This window comes from Lycium barbarum, chromosome 1 (genome assembly GCF_019175385.1).
Source record: "Lycium barbarum isolate Lr01 chromosome 1, ASM1917538v2, whole genome shotgun sequence".
In the NCBI taxonomy this organism is placed as follows: Eukaryota; Viridiplantae; Streptophyta; class Magnoliopsida; order Solanales; family Solanaceae; genus Lycium; species Lycium barbarum.
The window spans coordinates 68,669,147-68,688,649 of NC_083337.1; positions in this window are offsets into that span (position 1 = coordinate 68,669,147).

Genomic DNA, 19,503 nt, shown 5'->3' on the forward strand with positions numbered 1-19,503 from the left:
AGAGCTCTTTCCCTTAATCATTTACTTCAAATAGGTTATTACCTTCCGCATCTTTGATTTGACAATAATTGATTTCAAAGAGAAGTTTGAAACCATTCTCAAGCAGTTGGTCAACACTTAACAAACTATGACATAAATTAGGTACAAAAAACGCGTCTTTGATTAGTTTTGTACCTGAAGAGCCTTTCCTTCAGCAGGAAGATAGTTTCCATTGCCAACTTGTACTTTGGAAATCACTAAAGTATCCAACTCCTTGAAAAGATCATGATCAAATGTCATGTGGTTTGTGCAACTACTGTTAATAAGCCACTTGTCACTTGAGCTGCTAGTTGCAAAACAGGTTGCTACAAAGAGTTGCTCCTCATCTTCCTGATTTGCTACTTGTGCAACATTATTTTGCTGGGTGTTGTTCTTACAAATCTTTTGATGATGTCCCATCTTTTGACATTTCTCACATTGTTGATCTGGCCTTTTCCAGCATTTGAACGGTGGATGACCCTTTTTTCCACAATGCTTGCAAGGAGGAAAATCATGTTTTATTCCCCTATTGAACCTAAGAGGATCAAAACTTGAGTTTTCCTTGTTGTTCCACTTTTTCTTTCCTTTGTCTCGCTGGTTCGACAGACCCTTCATACCTCATACGCCTTCTCTCTTCTTGTGCTTGCAAAAATTTCAATAGTTTTGCCAAACTAACTTTTGATAGATCCTTAGAATTTTATAGCAAGGAAATGGTTGCTTCAAACCTTTTAGGGACTGTTACGAGAATTTTTTGAACCAATCTAGAATCAGGAAATTCAGAGCCAAGTAATCTTACATTGTTGGCAATGTTGAGTAATCTGTCAGAATTGTCACAACCCAACTGGAGGGAAATGACGGGCACTCAGAGCTGACCCACCGAGAACCTCATGACATATGTCTCATAATCATATCTAAGTAGGCCACATGGCTAACTAGTAACTACCATAATCTGGAAAAGACACAAGTCCAAGAGATATATGCATATCTTTATAATCATCATCAACTATGCCCAAATGTACAAGTCGACAAGACTGCAAAATGATATACAAAATATGAACTAATGGGGTTATGGAACATCTAACTATATACATTCTATCTACGAGCCTCTATATAGAGTGAATAACATCATAAAGGCAGGACAGTACCTCGCCATGCCTATATATACACAAAAGAATAGTACCAGCTAAACTGTAGCTCCGGAACAAGCAGAGCACTCTTGCATAATCGCTGATAAAACAGCCTAGGGGTCTGGTCCATCTCCCTGTCTACCTGCGGGCATGAACGCAGCGTCCACAAGCAAAAAGGACGTCCGTACGAGTAATGTACCGAGTATGTAAGGCATGAGTAACAACATAATGAAGTATGAGGATAACATAAAATAAAAGAGATCAACCTGTACCTCTGAATGCCTCTTAAGGCGGACGTCATACATGCTTAACTTAAAAAAAACATTTTCATACATACATATATAATACCATACCCGGCCATATAGGCTCGGTGAATATCATCATCATCCCGCGTCCGGGGCATCCCGCGCCCGTGATAATCTGTACCTAACTGCAGTGGTGTGCACAATGTGTCGTACCTGGCAGACTATGGCGCGGCTCGGTGAAATAAAATACATACATATATATAAAGCATGCGTGAGAGCCCAAATAAAAGCTATGACTCTATCGGAGTGACGTAAGGTCGGATAACCTCCGATGATCATTATAGATCTATCATCATCAACATATCTCACCTTGAAGGAATCAATAATCATAAGATGAGATCAACTCCAATGAATGAAATCAATAAATGTTACTCCTCGTATCTTAGAACTAAGGTTAGACTAGTATCGTTAGAGTTTTAGTGGAAAAACTGAAGGTTTGAACGTTTTGCGAAAATGGTTGATAGGCCTACTTCGGACAGCCATAACTCCTTGATTAGTTGGGAATTTGGGAAAGTACCCTTAATGAAAGTTGTAGTACGTAGAAATACCTTTCTAACGATATAAGGATCAGGCCAATCAGAGATTGGAGCAAGGAGATATGATCGTCTCAAGATGGCTAATAGTAAGGCGCTTAAAATTCTATAGAATCGGCTAAGTTTTCAATACGTCTGCCTTCCAATCAAATTTTGTGAAAATTCGTTGACAATTTGAGAAAACTTAAAACATGAAATTTGTGGCCCTTTGAAATACCTTTCCAACGGTATATTATAGAGCCCGAACGGAGCTCGGTACAAGAAGTTATTCTTATTTTATCGAACACTACATATAGCCGACACGTGTAGCTTGTGAGGGCGCATGCGATGGCCCCGGGTCGCGGGCCGATAACACAAAAACACCCTCTCTGACCAATGACCTGCAGGGGGTCACGCGCTGCATGTGCGTCATGGGCCTATTGTCACGACCCAACCAGTGGGCCATGACGCCCAGAGCTGACTACCGAGCACCACTCCCAATGCTATCTATCATACCCAGCCTGGATGTCACGACCTAACCGGAGGGCCGCGACGGGCACTCGGTGCTAACCCACCCGGGCACCTCTTATCATACTTTCACATTTACATCTAGGCGAGCCACATAGCTAAATCTACTTTCCATCCATTATTCATACTAATTCCATTGGGTAACGATACATATTTATCATCATCAACAACAATGCCCATATAGATGTACATACGCCGACGAGGCTAACAAAATGATATCCAAAATATAGGCCGACAAGGCCAAACACATCTAACCATATACACATGTCTACGAGCCTTTAAGGAGAGTATGTCATATCATATAGGCGGGACAGGACCCCGCTATGCCCATAAATACCAAAAGTTGTAGCTCCGAATGAAATGGAGCTCCGCTATGTAGCCCTGAGTAATAAAGCTATGGATCAAGCCTGTCTCCCTGGCCACCTGCGGGCATGACGCAACGTCCACAAACAAAAGGACGTCAGTACGAAGAATGTACTGAGTATGTAAAGCATGATCAACATCATTGTGAAAGCATAATAGACAACATAAGAAATAGCATAGGATGGGAGATAGTAGTATCATCGTCATAAACACTTACTTGCTTTTCATAGGGACTTTCCATTTCTAATGCGTGATTGTGGACATACATCCATATCCGTATTCATATCCGTACTCATTTACATTTGTATCCATTTTCGTATTCATAGCATATTCGTATTTATACTTATATTTATATCGTATACATATCCATATCATGTACATAGCATAGCCGACCATGAAGGCTCGGTGTTTCGCATACCCAGCCATGGCAAGGCTCGGTGAGTATACATACCTGGCCCTACCATGGCTTAGGGTTATCCGTACCCAACTGCTGTGGTGCGCGCGCAATATATATATATTCTGCCCGGCCATATAAGCTCGGGATTTCATAATAGTCATACATAGACACATATACATAAAATCTCATAAGCATCTTTAGCATCATTACTATCGTCGTTCATTATATCTATCCTTAGAGGATTACTCATCATATAAGGAATTTGGTACAATCGTAACATATCGAGAATCATGAGCTTAGTAGCTTTTGAAGATAGCATCATTTGGAGGACATCATAGGCTCATAGAAGATTAGATATTTGGCCAAAGAACCATGCCTTATGAAAGAAGGGTTAGCCTTACATACCTTTCCGTTCAACTATTCTATCACTTGCACGTTCTCCTTCAATGCTCACGTTTCTACCTTCATTAGAGTTATGCTATCATTAGAAAATCGATAGCTTAGCATACTTGACTAAAGCTAGAGAAAATTGGACAACATCTCCTTTATTTATAATACTTCCTCCATATCATATATCAACTCCCAAACATCAATAATAACATTCACAATATCATAACAATACTCTTTATTCACATACATTATCCTTAGTTCTTAATTCACTTCCAATCATCCATATCCATGGTCATAACACACGATTACATTCATTCATATACAATGTCTATCCCATGTTCTTAACATCATTTATAACATAACCATAATCACAACACATCAAGAATCATGACTCAATCCAAGCTATTACTAAAAAATGACACTATTCTCACATTCATGACCCATTTTCTATATCCTTCTACAATCCAAGTGTTTCAACTTCTCAATACCTTAAACAACATGGAAATACCATAAAACTTACCTTAGATGGTGTAGGAATGAACCTTGGGTGGAAACACTTCGCTTGAGCAAAACCCTAGTTTCACCTTCACTTGGATTCCTTGTCTTGGATGAACTTTAATAGGTTTCTTACACTTGGTTCTCTTGGTTTGATGAAGTTGTTCACTAATATCCCTTGAATTCTTATGGTAGAAGTGTAGAGAAATGTTCTAGAGAGAAGGGGTGTGAAGGGGAAATGAAATGAAATAACTTGGACCCCTTATTAATAATACTCAAATCTGTCCCGACCATTTTCTACGGACCAACATACGGTTCGTATAAATTTCACTGACCGTATGTCTGGCCGTAGATTTGGTCCAGTGAGGCTGGCCATCTGGGCTGATTATACGACCAAACATACGGCCAGTATGTTGGGCTGTATAATGCCCAATTACTCTGAACTCATTCCCGTCGACTCGTTTGATCTCCAATCATTATGGAACCTTCTTGACACTTGTTTATAACCTCATTAACAATCTAAGGGACGTTATAAATCTTCTCCAAAACATCATTAAGTCGTCGTTAACTTGTTACTCGTAAATCCTTTCCGATACCTATCGTATGCCTTGCCTCCTCTTGGCAAACTTTCTTCTCTTACCTCGAACGTCTTTAAAATCTCAATTAGGGTCATCAAATGTCATTCCTTACTTATTTTAATACCGTATACTTCATGCTCTTCATTAGTCTATTCTCTGTGCATTAACAGAAATTTTTTCGAGGTGTAACACTAGACAGGTCAATTTCAACACGAAACTCTTCATGAGATAGTCATTAACATTTATAAAACATATTTACATATATATATATATATATATATATATATATATATATATATATATCAGCCCACGAAGCTACCAAAATGCTATACAAAGCATACCCTGGGGTATTCATGAGACATCTACTACCCTAGCATATGTATCTATGAGCCTCTACTGGAGTACTGAGACATAAGGACGGGACAGGACCCCGTCATACCCAAATATGAACACAAAAGAATGCATCAATAAGCTGCACCTCCGGAGTAGTGGTGTTACATCCCGTGTTTTCAAGCGTTGGAAAGCATGCAAGTTAAATGACACTATTAATGAAAATGAGGTTATCCCTAAAGCTTATAGGTGGTTAGAGTGATTTTGGATGTATCATAAAGATTAGAAGTTAAACAAATCAAAGAAAATAAGTTTTGTCAAGCTTCGAAATTTATTTGAATGAAATACGGTCCAAGCTATAATATCCTGCATTTTGGACTAGAAAATTTGACCGTCCAACATGAGAAAATTTATCCGAGCCTTGAGGATTTGGTCATATTCAAGTATGGGAATCAAGAGATCAATGTGTAAAAGGAATGACGTCTCGAAATTATTTAAGACTCGAATGTGGAATGACGGTGATTGAAAATTAAGTGGGGGCAAGTGTTGGGATTGCCATGCCCACGTGGGACAAAGGCAAATAAAGGGCCATATGACTAATAGCATATATACATCTTGGTGGTGTCATATATTAGTGATGAGTAGATATAGGATTTTCAAGAAGGCTACACGTGTAAAGCTAATGAAGATTCCATTAGTCTTTCATTTTGGTTCATTGGTATTTTGGTACAAAAATCGGTGCTGCAGCATTTTCCCTTCCAAGTTTAAACTCTAGCTATTAAATTCTACCACAAAAATGTACCAGCAACCATGTAAAATTCCTTTTTAATGACCAGATTGTTGCCAACAACATTGCACCCAAAAAAAAAAAAAAAAACGTACTAGCTATATATGTATTACCTTCTCAACTTGTGAACAAAGGAGCTGCAACGTTTGGAATTAAAAGTTCTCTTTCAGTGAAGTAAGAACGCAAAGAACGACGTGGAGGTTATACTCACGTCGGTTTCCTCCGAATCCTAGGAAATCGAAGATTTCTTTGAAGTGAAGTAAGGTGGAAGAAGATTATTTCTTGGCACATAAGGTAAGAATCCTCCTCTCCTAGATATTTTTAAATTCATCTAGGTCATAGCTAAATTGTGGGAATTGATGAAATAAACACGAACTTGCGAATAGAATTGTTATTTGATAGAGTTGGAATTGTGGGCTGTTTTTCTTGTTGTGATTATGTGATATAAAGATGAGATTTGTGGAAAATGATGCCCTTATCATATTGAGAACATTTTTAAGGTTAAGAAGGAAACGTACGAAAAGGTGCTGTGGAGTGTACGGATCCTAATGCGAGCTTGTCGCTCGTTATAAATTATTATGAAGTTGTTATGGGTATGTATGTTGTATTGTTGAGATTTACTTGTTGTTGGGCTGTTGTGATGATATATAGAATTGGGAGGTACTAGTGATATAGGGGAGATGCTGCCCATTTCATTTTAGAATCAAAGTTACCAATTGATATATACGAGGTACGAAACCTCTCTAAAGTCATGTACGTATTCCTATGATTATAGGTTTGGCATATTAATTGTGGAAAGATCGTGGTTGAGTTGAGTTTCTTGGATGACGTGAGGTATGTTAAGGCTATCCCTTCTTTCTTTTTGGCATGAATTACATAAACGAGCGAACGATGAATATACATGACTCCAATGAATTCTAGTTCTCAGTGGTACTTGACATGATAGTTGTCTTTGATTCTTAAGTGTTGGTTTATTCTAATTATTCTATTAAGTCTCAGACGATGATTTAATTTGTATATGGTTGCTCCTGATATTCTATTCGTGCATGACGTTGTTACATCATTTCACCGAGTCCTGGGCCGGGTACGTATTCATGCACAATATGATTACATTGTTCACCGAGACCTTCACTAGAGGGCCGGGTACGGTATATATATGATTATTTCACCGAGTCCCCCACTAGAGGGCCGAGTGCGGTATATATATGATTACTTCACCGAGTCTCTCACTAGAGGGCCGGGTACGGTATATATTTATATTTCACCGAGTCCCTTACTAAAGGGCCGGGTATGGTATATATTTACATTTCTAGTCATTGCCTTTGGGGCTACTTACATGGTTATTCTCTGCCTTCGGGGCTATTCATATTACAGGTGGTTTCTCATACTTTCATTATGGTTTATATCTCATTCTTTATGATTACTGTTGCCTTACATACTCGGTACATTGTTCGTACTGACGTCCCTTTTCCTGGGGGTGCTGTGTTCATGCCACACAGTCCCAGATTATTTTGCAGGTAAAAGTATTCAAGTAGGATGGTTGGCTATCAACTGGGATTGGCAAACTCTATTTTCTTCCTGGAGCAGTGCCGAGTCATCATGGTTATCATATGTGTGTATGGGTACGTCGGGGCCCTGTCCCGACTCATATGATTCAGGCGTTTACTCTTAGAGACTTTGCAGACAGTGTCCTGTGGTTAGTATGTTGAGATGTCATGTGTTGAGTAAAGCGATCATGTAGGTCGATATGTCAGCTTGACTTACTCGATTTTTGATTAAATGAGTATAGTTCGCAAATTTCTATGGTTTGACGGAAAGTACTTTATTATATTTCCAATTTTTTTTATATGTCCAGTTTCATTATGTGAATGCCAGAGGGTTCCCTCAGCTCTAAGTAACAGTTGGATGCCCATCATGCCCTATCGGAATTGGGGCATGACAAAGTGGTATCAGAGCAGTTCGTCCTAGGGGTTGTCTGCAAAGTCGTGTCTAGTAGAGTTTTGTTTATGGTGTGTTGCGTGCCACATTTATAAATAGGAGGCTACAGGACATTTAGGATGGTTAATCTTCTTTCATATCTAAGATCGTGCGATAGAGCCAAGATATAGGAAATGAGATTCCTTATACTAACCCTTGATTTCAGCAGAAGAACAGTATTGACAGAAGCAAGTGAGTGATGATATTGGAAGTTACAGAGGTAAGTCACTTCGTTGAGGTTAAGTTATCAGAATATGTATTTTAATAGATTGGTTGCCATAGAGGTAAGTCGGTGTTCATATGATAGAGAAATTGATTAAATGTGTTTCTTGATGATAAGTTCAGTTATAAGTTGTGAACTAATCAATTGAATGAATCAGTACAAAGGTAAGCAACGGTACGAAAGATGTATGTTGGGTAAGGTAAGAAAATTGAGGTATGATTGAAATGTAAAGCTGAAGAATGAAAGGGAAAGTAAATAGGAAGGTATAACAGGGCAGATCGCTAAAGGATCAGGTACATCTCGAAGTGTGATATATGAGGTAAGTTTCGACATCTTTGTACTTTTACTTGAAATTGGGAGCCCTGTGTGGCTGAGATATGTTGTATACATATATTATCCTGTGAGGCATTGTTGGTATTTGCTGCGTGCAGGTTTTGGATAGTAAGAAATATAGAGGAAACTCTGCCAAAAGTTTCTTAGAATTTAAAGGAGATAAGATATAAGCTTGTAATATGTCCTAATGGGAAAAGATGTTGTGTTAGAAGTAATGGCAGGACAGGATTAATTTAGGAGTATTGTTGACAACTACAAGAGATGAGTTAAATGTTGTTGAATTGATAGTAAGGGTAATTATAAGATCGACATTGATATGGTAAGGAGAAATACGAAGAGTAAATTAGGGAGACTGGTAGTACTAAAACATGACATAGAAGAGAAAGGGTAACTCCAATAGAGTGTGATACTGAAGTATTGATTGGATGGCTAAGCGCAAGTCAAATACGACAAGTCTATTAGCATAATAAAGTAACAGCATGACTAAGACAGGGATGCAAAATACGAAAGGTTATAACAAATTTGAATACATTGGTAAGACAACTTATGTGGTAAGTGTAATAGGGTTGATCAGAAAGAGCAACAGGTTAAGTAAGCTTACCTCACAAGGTTTATTCTATTTTATAAGCAGACTTGCAAATGAGATCAAGAAGTGGCACTCTATAGAGTTGATTATGTTCAGGATATAATGAGAACATATCAAGAACTGTAATACAAAGTAAGTAAAGTATAGCGAGGAAATGACTAAAGATGTGACATGTTCTATATGAATAAAGAGTGAGTGCAAGTGTGAAACCAATAAGCGAGCCATGGGGCAGTAGATAAAAAAGCTTATAAGACCTTTTTAGGGGAATGTCCAGCATAGAGGTTTCACAATGACAGAAATGATAGCAAGCAAAAGGAAAAAGGAAGTCAACTTGAAAAAGAAATCAGAGAAAAGTGATATGGAAAAGTAGTAACAGTTTGTGATTTGTATAATCGAGATCACGAGTGATATCTTTGGCTGGATGTAAAAGACCAAGACTACGAAAACATGAATAATGAAATAGAACAATTGTTAGGAAAAGGATCATCATAATAAGGACGAGAGGGGATTATCAGAATGAACAGAATAAATTTTGGAAGCGAAGAATATATTGTATTGGAGTAATAAATTCTAAAGGATAAAGCGGTACTAAGTTAAGAATAGGGTTCCTTGTGAAAGGAATAAAGGATTTATTATAAACGTGAGGTAATAAGATAAATTGAGGAGGAAAGAATGTAAAGGAATAAGTATGGGTATAGAAAGAAAAGGAAATATGTGAAGTACACGCGCTTAAGATGTAGTCATATTATGAGAAAAGGAAGATGCATCTCCTACGAATATCCTATACCAAGACAGAACGAGTAAAGTATATAAAGGATTAAGTTAGAAAGAAAAATGTGGCCATGAGTTATGAGTTTACTGTACGACGATAAAGCGATAAAGAAAAGCTATCATCAACGAAAAATACGATATGATTATGATTGGTTGTGAAATCAATGTGGAGTGCAACACAAGAGTAAAAGAGTATGAGGCATAAGGGGTATTAGTTGCACATGAGACTTAGATCCTTGAAAACAAAGATGGCGAGTTTAAGGGAAAATGCATTTACGGTTGCTATAAGTCGATTACGGGAAGGAGAGGAATAACTTGAGATGGGAAGAAAAGGGAAAGATGATGCTATAAGTGAACTCTGAGTGTCGAAGAATGGGATAAGTTACATTACATGGATGGTGCAGATAGCTAGACATACTACTATTTCGAGTATCCCTATAGGACAGAAGTTGTTAATTGGAGCGGATGTAGACATTGACTCATAACTAACGGTCGAGCTAAGTAAAATACATCTGTCACGTCCCAAAATACCCCCTAGACGTGATTGGCACCCAACACACACCACCGGCCAGGCGAACCACATTTTCATATCTTAATCATAATTTTGCAGCATTAACCAAATTAAATAAGCACTCAAATAATATAATAATTAATTATGGATAATTAGTGTCTCAAAATATTAACCAAATACTCTTGCCCAAATCCCACACTAGACCATGGAGCATCTAAGAGAATTACAAAAGGCTTGGGTTTTTAAATCCCAAAAGAAAAAAAAACATTAATAAACAAATGATAAAGACACTTTTGGTAGCCTCCACGAACAAAGCGGCGGCTCACCTCAACCAATAGATCAACTCTAGCAAACTCGTGAGCTACTAGCTTCGTCGTCACCAATAGTATCTGCATGGACATGCAGGTAAGGAGTGAGCTATACTTAAATATACCTCTGTAAGATCCTCGACCCGCCACTTTAAATACCCCTGGAACAGGTGTTAGAAAATACAAACACACAACAAGCACAAAAATATTATGCACATGAATATATCATTATATAATAGCAACCTAGGTCCAAACCATTGTTTATCAAGTATATTATATATCTCAACACAATTTACACTACGAACCGTCATAAGTGGCAGGTAAAGAATTAATCAACACCATGAATCCACGGCAACATACACAATGTGCCAAATATGTCAGGAAGCATACACAATGCCCCAATATCATCAAGAAGCATACACAATGCTAAGGGAAGCATACACAATTCCCCGATATAATCAAGAAGCATACACAATGCCCCAATCTCATGGCTCACAGCCGTATCACATTACGAAACAATTTATAAATAGAGTTTTAGAGTATTTAAAAATAAAGTATATGCGGCTAGCCTTAAGGACCACCAATTCTGCCAAGCACACGCTCGCCCCAACACATGGACCAGGCAGATAAAACATATTTTTAAAACGGGTTTTGAAAAGCAAGTACCCAAAGCTTAAAGTCTCACTTACCTCAAATCCACAATTCAAGCACACTTCCCAATAAATCAAAACTGCGTTATCGAGTCTCCGGATTGCCTCAAACTACACAAAACGAATTTAGAATGGTCAAAACCCTTAGGGTAAACCACTTCTATATTTTTAGAGGCTTAAACAGTTAAAGTCAAATTTTAAAGGACGAAAACGCCCTCTGGTCAATGTATTCAAAAACCGACAAGACTTATGTTTTCGGAAAGGCCTTAACGAGAGGATTCCAACGATATATAGAAGTCTAAAATCCGACGCTATTTTCCCTTTCAAATCAATGATTTTGGTTGAAAAACCCTAGAGCTAAACTTTCTCAATTCCTCAAAATATCCCCATGTTTTCACCATAAAGATTCACCCATAATTATGTAATAAACTTAAATAAAAGATTAGAGTCATTACCTTGATGATTTGGGATGAAAGTTCTTATTTTTATCCCCTCTTTTCCTTTCTTTCTCCCCCTTTCTTTTCCTTTTTCATACAGGTTTTTCTTTTCCTCTGTTGCTAGTTTCTTTTCTTTCTTTGTGATGCTTCAGCTTTCTGATTTCTCACGCTGCCATCTCCCTTTTTATTATCTATGTATTTCTTTTCATTGGGCTTGGCCCATTTATCTCCCTTTAATTCCTTTTTTTTCCACTCTTATTCTCCTTTTCTTTTATTTAATACCACTTAATTCTTCTATTTTTTTCTATTTTGATTAAATACCAAAATAACCCCTAATTTAATATGGGTTATTACAACATCCTTGTTTGGATCGCTACGTTGGTTGTATTACTTGATCACAAAACTACAAGATGACTATGTTAAGATTTCATACATGAATTACTGTAGCTATAAATTATGGGTAATGGCATGAATATGATTCAGTAAGACCGAGGAAACGGATTTTAGAATGGTATAAGTAAGACCCTTAAAGGGGAGAAGCGAGTAAGGAAAATACAAGTGTAGAGATTGAAACGATGAATCCTAAGATGTGACAGATATAGACTCTAAAACAAAAAGTGAGAGTTATGCAAAAATGAGTCTAATAGCTAGTAAATAAATGAACAAGAATCGAGAGGGTATCTAAGACTGTACTGAAAATCATTCGTGAAGACCTTGAACAACTTGAAATAGAGAGTAACTAACTCAAGGAATATTGTAAAGGATAGCGATGCTATACTGGAATAGAGGCAAAGGAATTGACAGTAGAGTCATTTGTTAATGATATTGAGATTTATAAGTGACAAATAAGAAGGGACATAAAGTTTTCTATAGTAGAATATAAGATGTGATAATCAAGGGACAAATAAAGTAAAGAAAAGAGTATGACGAGATAAGTTACAACAGATAGACAAAAGAGTTTTGGTATGTACGAGATACGTAAAATAGAACGAACAAAGGAAGGGAAGTTTACGAATAAGATTAGATGTTCATACACAAAGCACACAAGAACAGTTATGTAACCTGCAAGTATTTACATGTCCAGAATGAAACCAATTGGGTACTTAAGAAGAGGAGTAAGAGGTAAGCAAGAATAGTGTGTTTGTGATACTCCGGTCCAGTTAGGGGAAAATATCTGGTAAATTGAGTCGAAATGCTGAGTTGGAATTATCATTAAGGACAAATAGGACAATTATTCTGAATATGATATAAGTTTCCTACGATAGCCCTCGGGTGTGTTAGATTACTTACGAATTCGATGGGATCATCAAATAAAGGGGGTTTTACCAGAATAATATTACGCCTTGGAACTTTCATTTTTATATGTTTCCAACAGTTTACCAGAGGATTATGAAATTCTCAAAAATTATGAAGCCTTTAATAAGTCGACGAGTGACACCTACAACAAGATATCTTGGATTGAATTTACCTAGATTCTACAGATGTGAATCAATAACATTATCATGGTCATATGGAAGCAAGGAAGTGGGAGAGATTTGCAGACCATGTGAGACTTAATACCATTATTGAGCCAGAAAAAGGATCGATGAGTCCGAGTATCAAGCAGGGTCATATCAGGAAAGTGACTCACTTATATCTTTTGAAAGGAAATTCCTGAGGAATCAAGGGAGTATTGCAACCGAGAGTCATTACTAAGAAGGAAACTCGTTTTCAACTATTCAAAGGGAATATTATAGATAGCGCATGTCAGAGGATTAAAATGATGACTCCAAGAAGGAAGCACGCTGCGGACTATGCGATCTAAATAAAAGTGGAAGTAGACCTATAAGAATTAGAAGAGAGAACAAGAGAAACCAATATGCGATGGTAAACCTACCCAAGGGAAAGACATCTCCTATTCTACAGTGTTACTGGAAAGATGACTCCAAAACAAGAAAAACTCGACTTAAGCTTCAAGTGTAGATGGATATAGTTAGTTGCAGTCAATTACGGAAATAGCTAAATTATGACCACTTTCTTTGGAAATTCAACACTAACTGATTTCAAGTGGAGAATGGTATTAAATTAAGCAAAAAGAGGCACAACATGATAGACGAGTTCTAGTTAGAATTGATTCGTTATAAGATCACCATAACCAGTATACTTATACAGGACTAGTTTAACATTCGAGGACGAATGTTCTAAAGGGGGGAAGGATGTTACATCCCATGTTTTCAAGCGTTGGAAAGCGTGCGAGTTAAATGACACTAGTAACGAAAATGAGGTTATCCCTCAAGCTTATAGGTGGTTAGAGTGATTTCGGATGTATCATAAAGATTAGAAGTTAAAAAAATCAAAGAAAATAAGTTTTGTCAAGGTTCGAAATTTATTTGAATGAAATACGGTCCAAACTATAATATCCTGCATTTTGGACTAGAAAATTTGACCGTCCAACATGAGAAAATTTATCCGAGCCTTAAGGATTTGGTCATATTCAGGTATGGGAATCAAGAGATCAATGTGTAAAAGGAATGGCGTCTCGAAATTATTTAAGACTCGAAAGTGGAATGATGGTGATTGGAAATTAAGTGGGGGCAAGTGTTGGGATTGCCATGCCCACGTGGGACAAAGGCAAATAAAGGGCCATATGACTAATAGCATATATACATCCTGGTGGTGTCATATATTAGTGATGAGTAGATATAGGATTTTCAAGAAGGCTACACGTGTAAAACTAATGAAGATTCCATTAGTCTTTCATTTTGGTTCATTGGTATTTTGGTACAAAAATCGGTGCTGCAGCATTTTCCCTTCCAAGTTTAAACTCTAGATATTAAATTCTACCACAAAAATGTACCAGCAACCATGTAAAATTCTTTTTTAATGACCAGATTGTTGCCAACAACATTGCACCAAGATATAATCCATTTTTGGAAAGCCTAACATGAAAACTTTGAGATGAATCCGTTTGCAAAAGCAAAAAAAAAAAAAAAAAAAAACGTACTAGCTATATATGTATTACCTTCTCAACTTGTGAACAAAGGAGCTGCAACGTTTGGAATTAAAAGTTCTCTTTCAGTGAAGTAAGAATGCAAAGAACGACGTAGAGGTTATACTCACGTCGGTTTCCTCCGAATCCTAGGAAATTGAAGATTTCTTTGAAGTGAAGTAAGGTGGAAGAAGATTATTTCTTGGCACATAAGGTAAGTGTTACACCTCAGGAAAATCTTCCGCTGGTACGTGGGTGAATGACCCAGTGATGAGCACGAGTGTATGATGTTTCCATGAGTAAGAAATGACATTTGATGACCCTAAATAAGATTCCAAAGGCAATCGCAATAAGAGAGAGGTTATGCTCCATAATGAATAATTATAGGTTTTGGAAATGTGAAAAGTTGCAAGTTTGCATTCTGGCCAGTGGTCGTAAAATGAAATACGGACCGTAAAGTGGTATACGGTCCGTAAACTACCATGTCGTATTGTGGCTTCCAAAACTTCAAACTTTCTGCCAAATGATCAATGGTTAAATACGACCTGGAATACGGACCGTAAAGTGGTTTACGACCCGTAAACTATGATCGTAAATCACCATGTCCAAGCCTGAGTTTCTGGTTTTGTTATGATTAAATACGACCATGAAGGACGGTCCGTAAACTGGAATACGGACCGTAAACCAAGTTTATGACCACTGCGCACTTCAAATCAGATTTTTAAGTCATTAAATAAGGGGGCCAAGGCTTATTTCATTTCACTTCTACATCACACCCCTTCTCTCTAAAACATCTCTCTACATATATTCCACAAGTTTTCAAGGGTTTTTAGTGATCAACAACACAAAATAAGTGAATCAAGTGTAAGCAAACCCATTAAAGATCATTCAAGTCAAGAAATCCAAATGGAGAAAAACTAGGGTTTTTGCCCAAGTGGAGTATTTCGACTAAGGCTTGTTCCTACAACATCTAAGGTAAGATTTATGGTTTTTATATGTTGTTTAAGGTATTCGGAAGTTGAAATGCTTGGATTTTAGAAGAGTATAGCAAAATGGGTCATGAAAGATGAATAGTGACGTTTTGAGAAATAGTTTGAATTGAATCATGATTGTTGTTGTGTTGTGACATGAATGGGTTATAAATGACCTTAAGATCATGAAATAGGCATTGTATGTGAAGGGACGAAATCGTGTGTTATGGTCTTGAATATGGAAAATTGGAAGTGAATTGAGAATATGGATAATGTAGATGACTAAAGGCTATTGTTATGATATTGTAAATGTATTGTTGACGTTTGGGAATTGAATTACGATATGGAGGAATGTTGTATAAATAAAGGAGATGCTGTCCGATTTTCCCTAGCTTTAGCCATTTATGCTAGTTGTCAATTCTAACGATAGTATGACCTTGATGAAGGTATAAACGCAAGCGTGGAAGGGAACGTGCAAGTGTTATATAGTCGAACGAAAAGGTATGTAAGGCTAACCTTTCTTTCATAAAGCATGGTTCTTTGGCCAAACGTCTAATTCTCCTATAAGACTATGATTCCCTTCAAACGATTTGATTCTCCGAGCTGGTAAGCTCCCGATGCTCGATGTGCTACGATTGTACTAAGTTCCTCGTATGACGAGTAAGCCTATAGGGTAGATGTAACGATAATGACAATGATAGTAATGATGATGAGAATAAAATGATGCTAAAGATGCTTATGAGCTATTATATGTATGTGTGCCTATGAATGGCTATAATAAGACCCCGAGCTTATGACGCCGGGTAAGAATATATGTATATGAATATGTATAGAGTATGTATATGATTATGAAACACGCGCGAACTTCTGCAGAAGGTATGGATAACCCTGATGCCTTGGTAGGGCCAGGTATGTATGACCTTGAGCCTTGGTTGGCCAAGTATGTATGAAACACCGAACCTTTATGGTCGGGCACACTATAGCTATATATATATGTGTGTGTGTGTATATGACATCAATATGAGTACGAATATGTTATAAAAATGAATGTGAAGGTAAATAAATACGGATATGGATGTATGTACACGGGTACGCAATAGAAATGGAATGTCCTTGTGGAAAGCAAGTAAGTGCTATGACGACGATATTATTAACTCCCATGTTATGCTATTTCATATGTTGACTCTTAAGCTTTCATATTGATATTGACCATGCTTTACATACTCAGTACATTCTTTGTACTGACGTCCTTTTGTTTGTGGACGCTGCGTCATGCCCGCAGGTGCACAGAGAGACAGGCTTGATCCATAGCTATATTTTCAGGGACTATATAACGGAGCTCCATTTCATTCGGAGCTATAGCTTTTGGGTACTTATTCTTTTGTGTACATAATTATGGGCATAGCGGGGTCCTGTCCCGCTCATGTGATATGTTATAACCTTCTTAGAGGCTCGTAGACATGTGTATGTGGTTAGATGTGTTTGGCCTTGTCAGCCTATATTTTTGTATGTCATTTTGTTGGCCTTGTCGGCCCATGTACATTGATGTGGCATAGATGCCTATGATGATATAAGAAATGTTGTCGTCCAATTGGGACTAGTATGATTGATGGCTAGAATGCCTGAATTGATTTATGGCTCACCTAGACATTATGTGAAAGTATGTTAAAGGGGAGCCCGGGTGGGGTAGCGCCGGGTGCTCGTCGTGGCCCTAGTCGGGTCATGACAAAAGTGGTATCAGAGCAGTTCAGTCCTAGGGTGTGTCTACGAGCCGTGTCTAGTAAAGTCTTGGTTATGGGTGTGTTGCGCGCCACACTTATAAACAGGAAGCTGCGGACATTTTAGGAATAAATGTCCTTCCTTCTTCATAAGAATCGTGCGATAGAGCTATGATGTAAGAAATTCTTGTTCCTTAATCGTGTGTTGTGTATTTCAGAGAATGCCTGTAAAGAGAAAGACTACAGCAGCCCAAAAGGGCAAGACGGTGGCAGAAAAGCAGGCTGAAAGAGCACCGCCACCGGTAGTAGAGGAAAGTGACTCCCAGAGTGCGGCTCAATCTCAGTCCTCCCAGACAGTGCCTATTACTAAGGAGCGTGAGGGAGCTTCAGCCCCAGCTCCTCCACCAGATGCTTCGGGCCAAGATGTAAAAGAGGCCATACATTTGCTTACACAGTTGGTTGCTGCTCAGACTCAGCGGCAAAGTACAGGGCAGGGTGACAGGGCTGTTAGTGCAAGGGCCCGTGACTTCATTACATTAAACCCTCCGAAATTCTTTGGGTCAAAGCCGGAGGAGGACCCCCAGGACTTTATTGATGGTATGTTCAGGACGCTTCGATTGATACATGCTTCAGACACCGAGTCGGTGGAGTTAGCGTCATATAGATTGAGAGATGTCTCGATCCAGTGGTATACAGTCTGAATGGCTTCACGGGGAGCCAATGCACCTCCCCCGATATGGCAAGAGTTTGTTGATGCTTTTCTCCGTCACTATATGCCTCAAGAAGTCCGGCGAGCTAGAGCCGATAAATTCTTAAATTTGAGGCAAGGTAGCATGAGTGCTCTAGAGTACAGTCTCCACTTCAACTCCTTGGCTAGGTACGCTTCAGCCATGGTCGCGGATATGGGTGACCGGGTACATCGATTTGTTAAAGGCCTAGGGCCACATTTGATGGATAGGTGTTTGACTCCGTCCCTTCAGGACGGTATGGATATTGCACGCACTCAGGCTCACGCTCAGAACTTAGAAGAAAGTTTACAACAGCAGAGGAGTGAACGTGAGCAAGATCGGGGACATAACAAGAGGGCTAGATCTTCGGGTCCGATGAGCGAGTTTAGAGGTGGGCACCGGCAGCAGTTTCCCAGGCATTCAGGCTATTCTATGACCAGTACACCTCCACGGTTTTCAGGCCAGAGATTTGATAGATTTGCCCGTTCAGGGCCGAGTCCGAGTTTTTCAGGGTCCTAGTTTAGGGGTGATTCGGGTCAGGTGAGGCCACCCGTGCCACGATGTTCCCAGTGTGGGAAGTCGCATTGGGGTCAATGCCGATCAGGTTCAGATGTTTGCTATTCATGTGGCCGACCAGGCCATATCATGCGTGATTGCCCCTCAGTACATGGTAGAGGTAGGACCCAGCCATCAGGGTCGGTAGCCGGATCTTCAGCATCTGTACACCCTACGAGGCCAGGTTCATATGCGCCAGTCGGCCATGGTAGAGGTAGAGGCAGAGCTCCCAGTTCTAGCGGTCCTCAGTACCGTATTTATGCTTTGGCTGGACGCCAAGATCTTGAGTCTTCCCCTGACGTGGTCATAGGTATATTATCGGTATTCTCTCATGATGTATATGCTTTGATTGATCCGCTGTCACGACCCAACCTAGGGCCATGACAAGTGACCGAGCTTATCCTGCCCGGTGACCCAACTTATGTTACTTATTCTCAAATATGGCATTCAACAGAGATTTTTTTTTTCCTCTTTTTTTAAACTAAGTCTGAAAGTTGTAAATAAAATACCAAAGTCGATACATAACTCAAACATTTTAAAACATATTTACACACACACACACACATATATATATATATATATATACATGACATAGAACAAGGCAAGCCACAGAGGTGACCACCACTCCTGTACGATATAATAAGGGTCGACAAGGCCAAACAACACCCATGACACCCACGCTGTTCGCAGACTTCTAAAGAGTATAACCTGCAAAATATATACAAAACTATACCAAAACAGGAACAGCCTCCGAAGCAAGTGGAGCTGTCTGACTCCCAGCACTGACTCCCCCTAAGTAGCTGGATCGCCGAGTCATGTCCCTGAACCTGCGGGCATGAAACACAGCCCCCGAAGAAAGGGGGTCAGTACGGAATATGTACCGAATATGTAAAGCGGTAACAAATCATAATCCAGGAAAATGCGACAGTGAACAAGT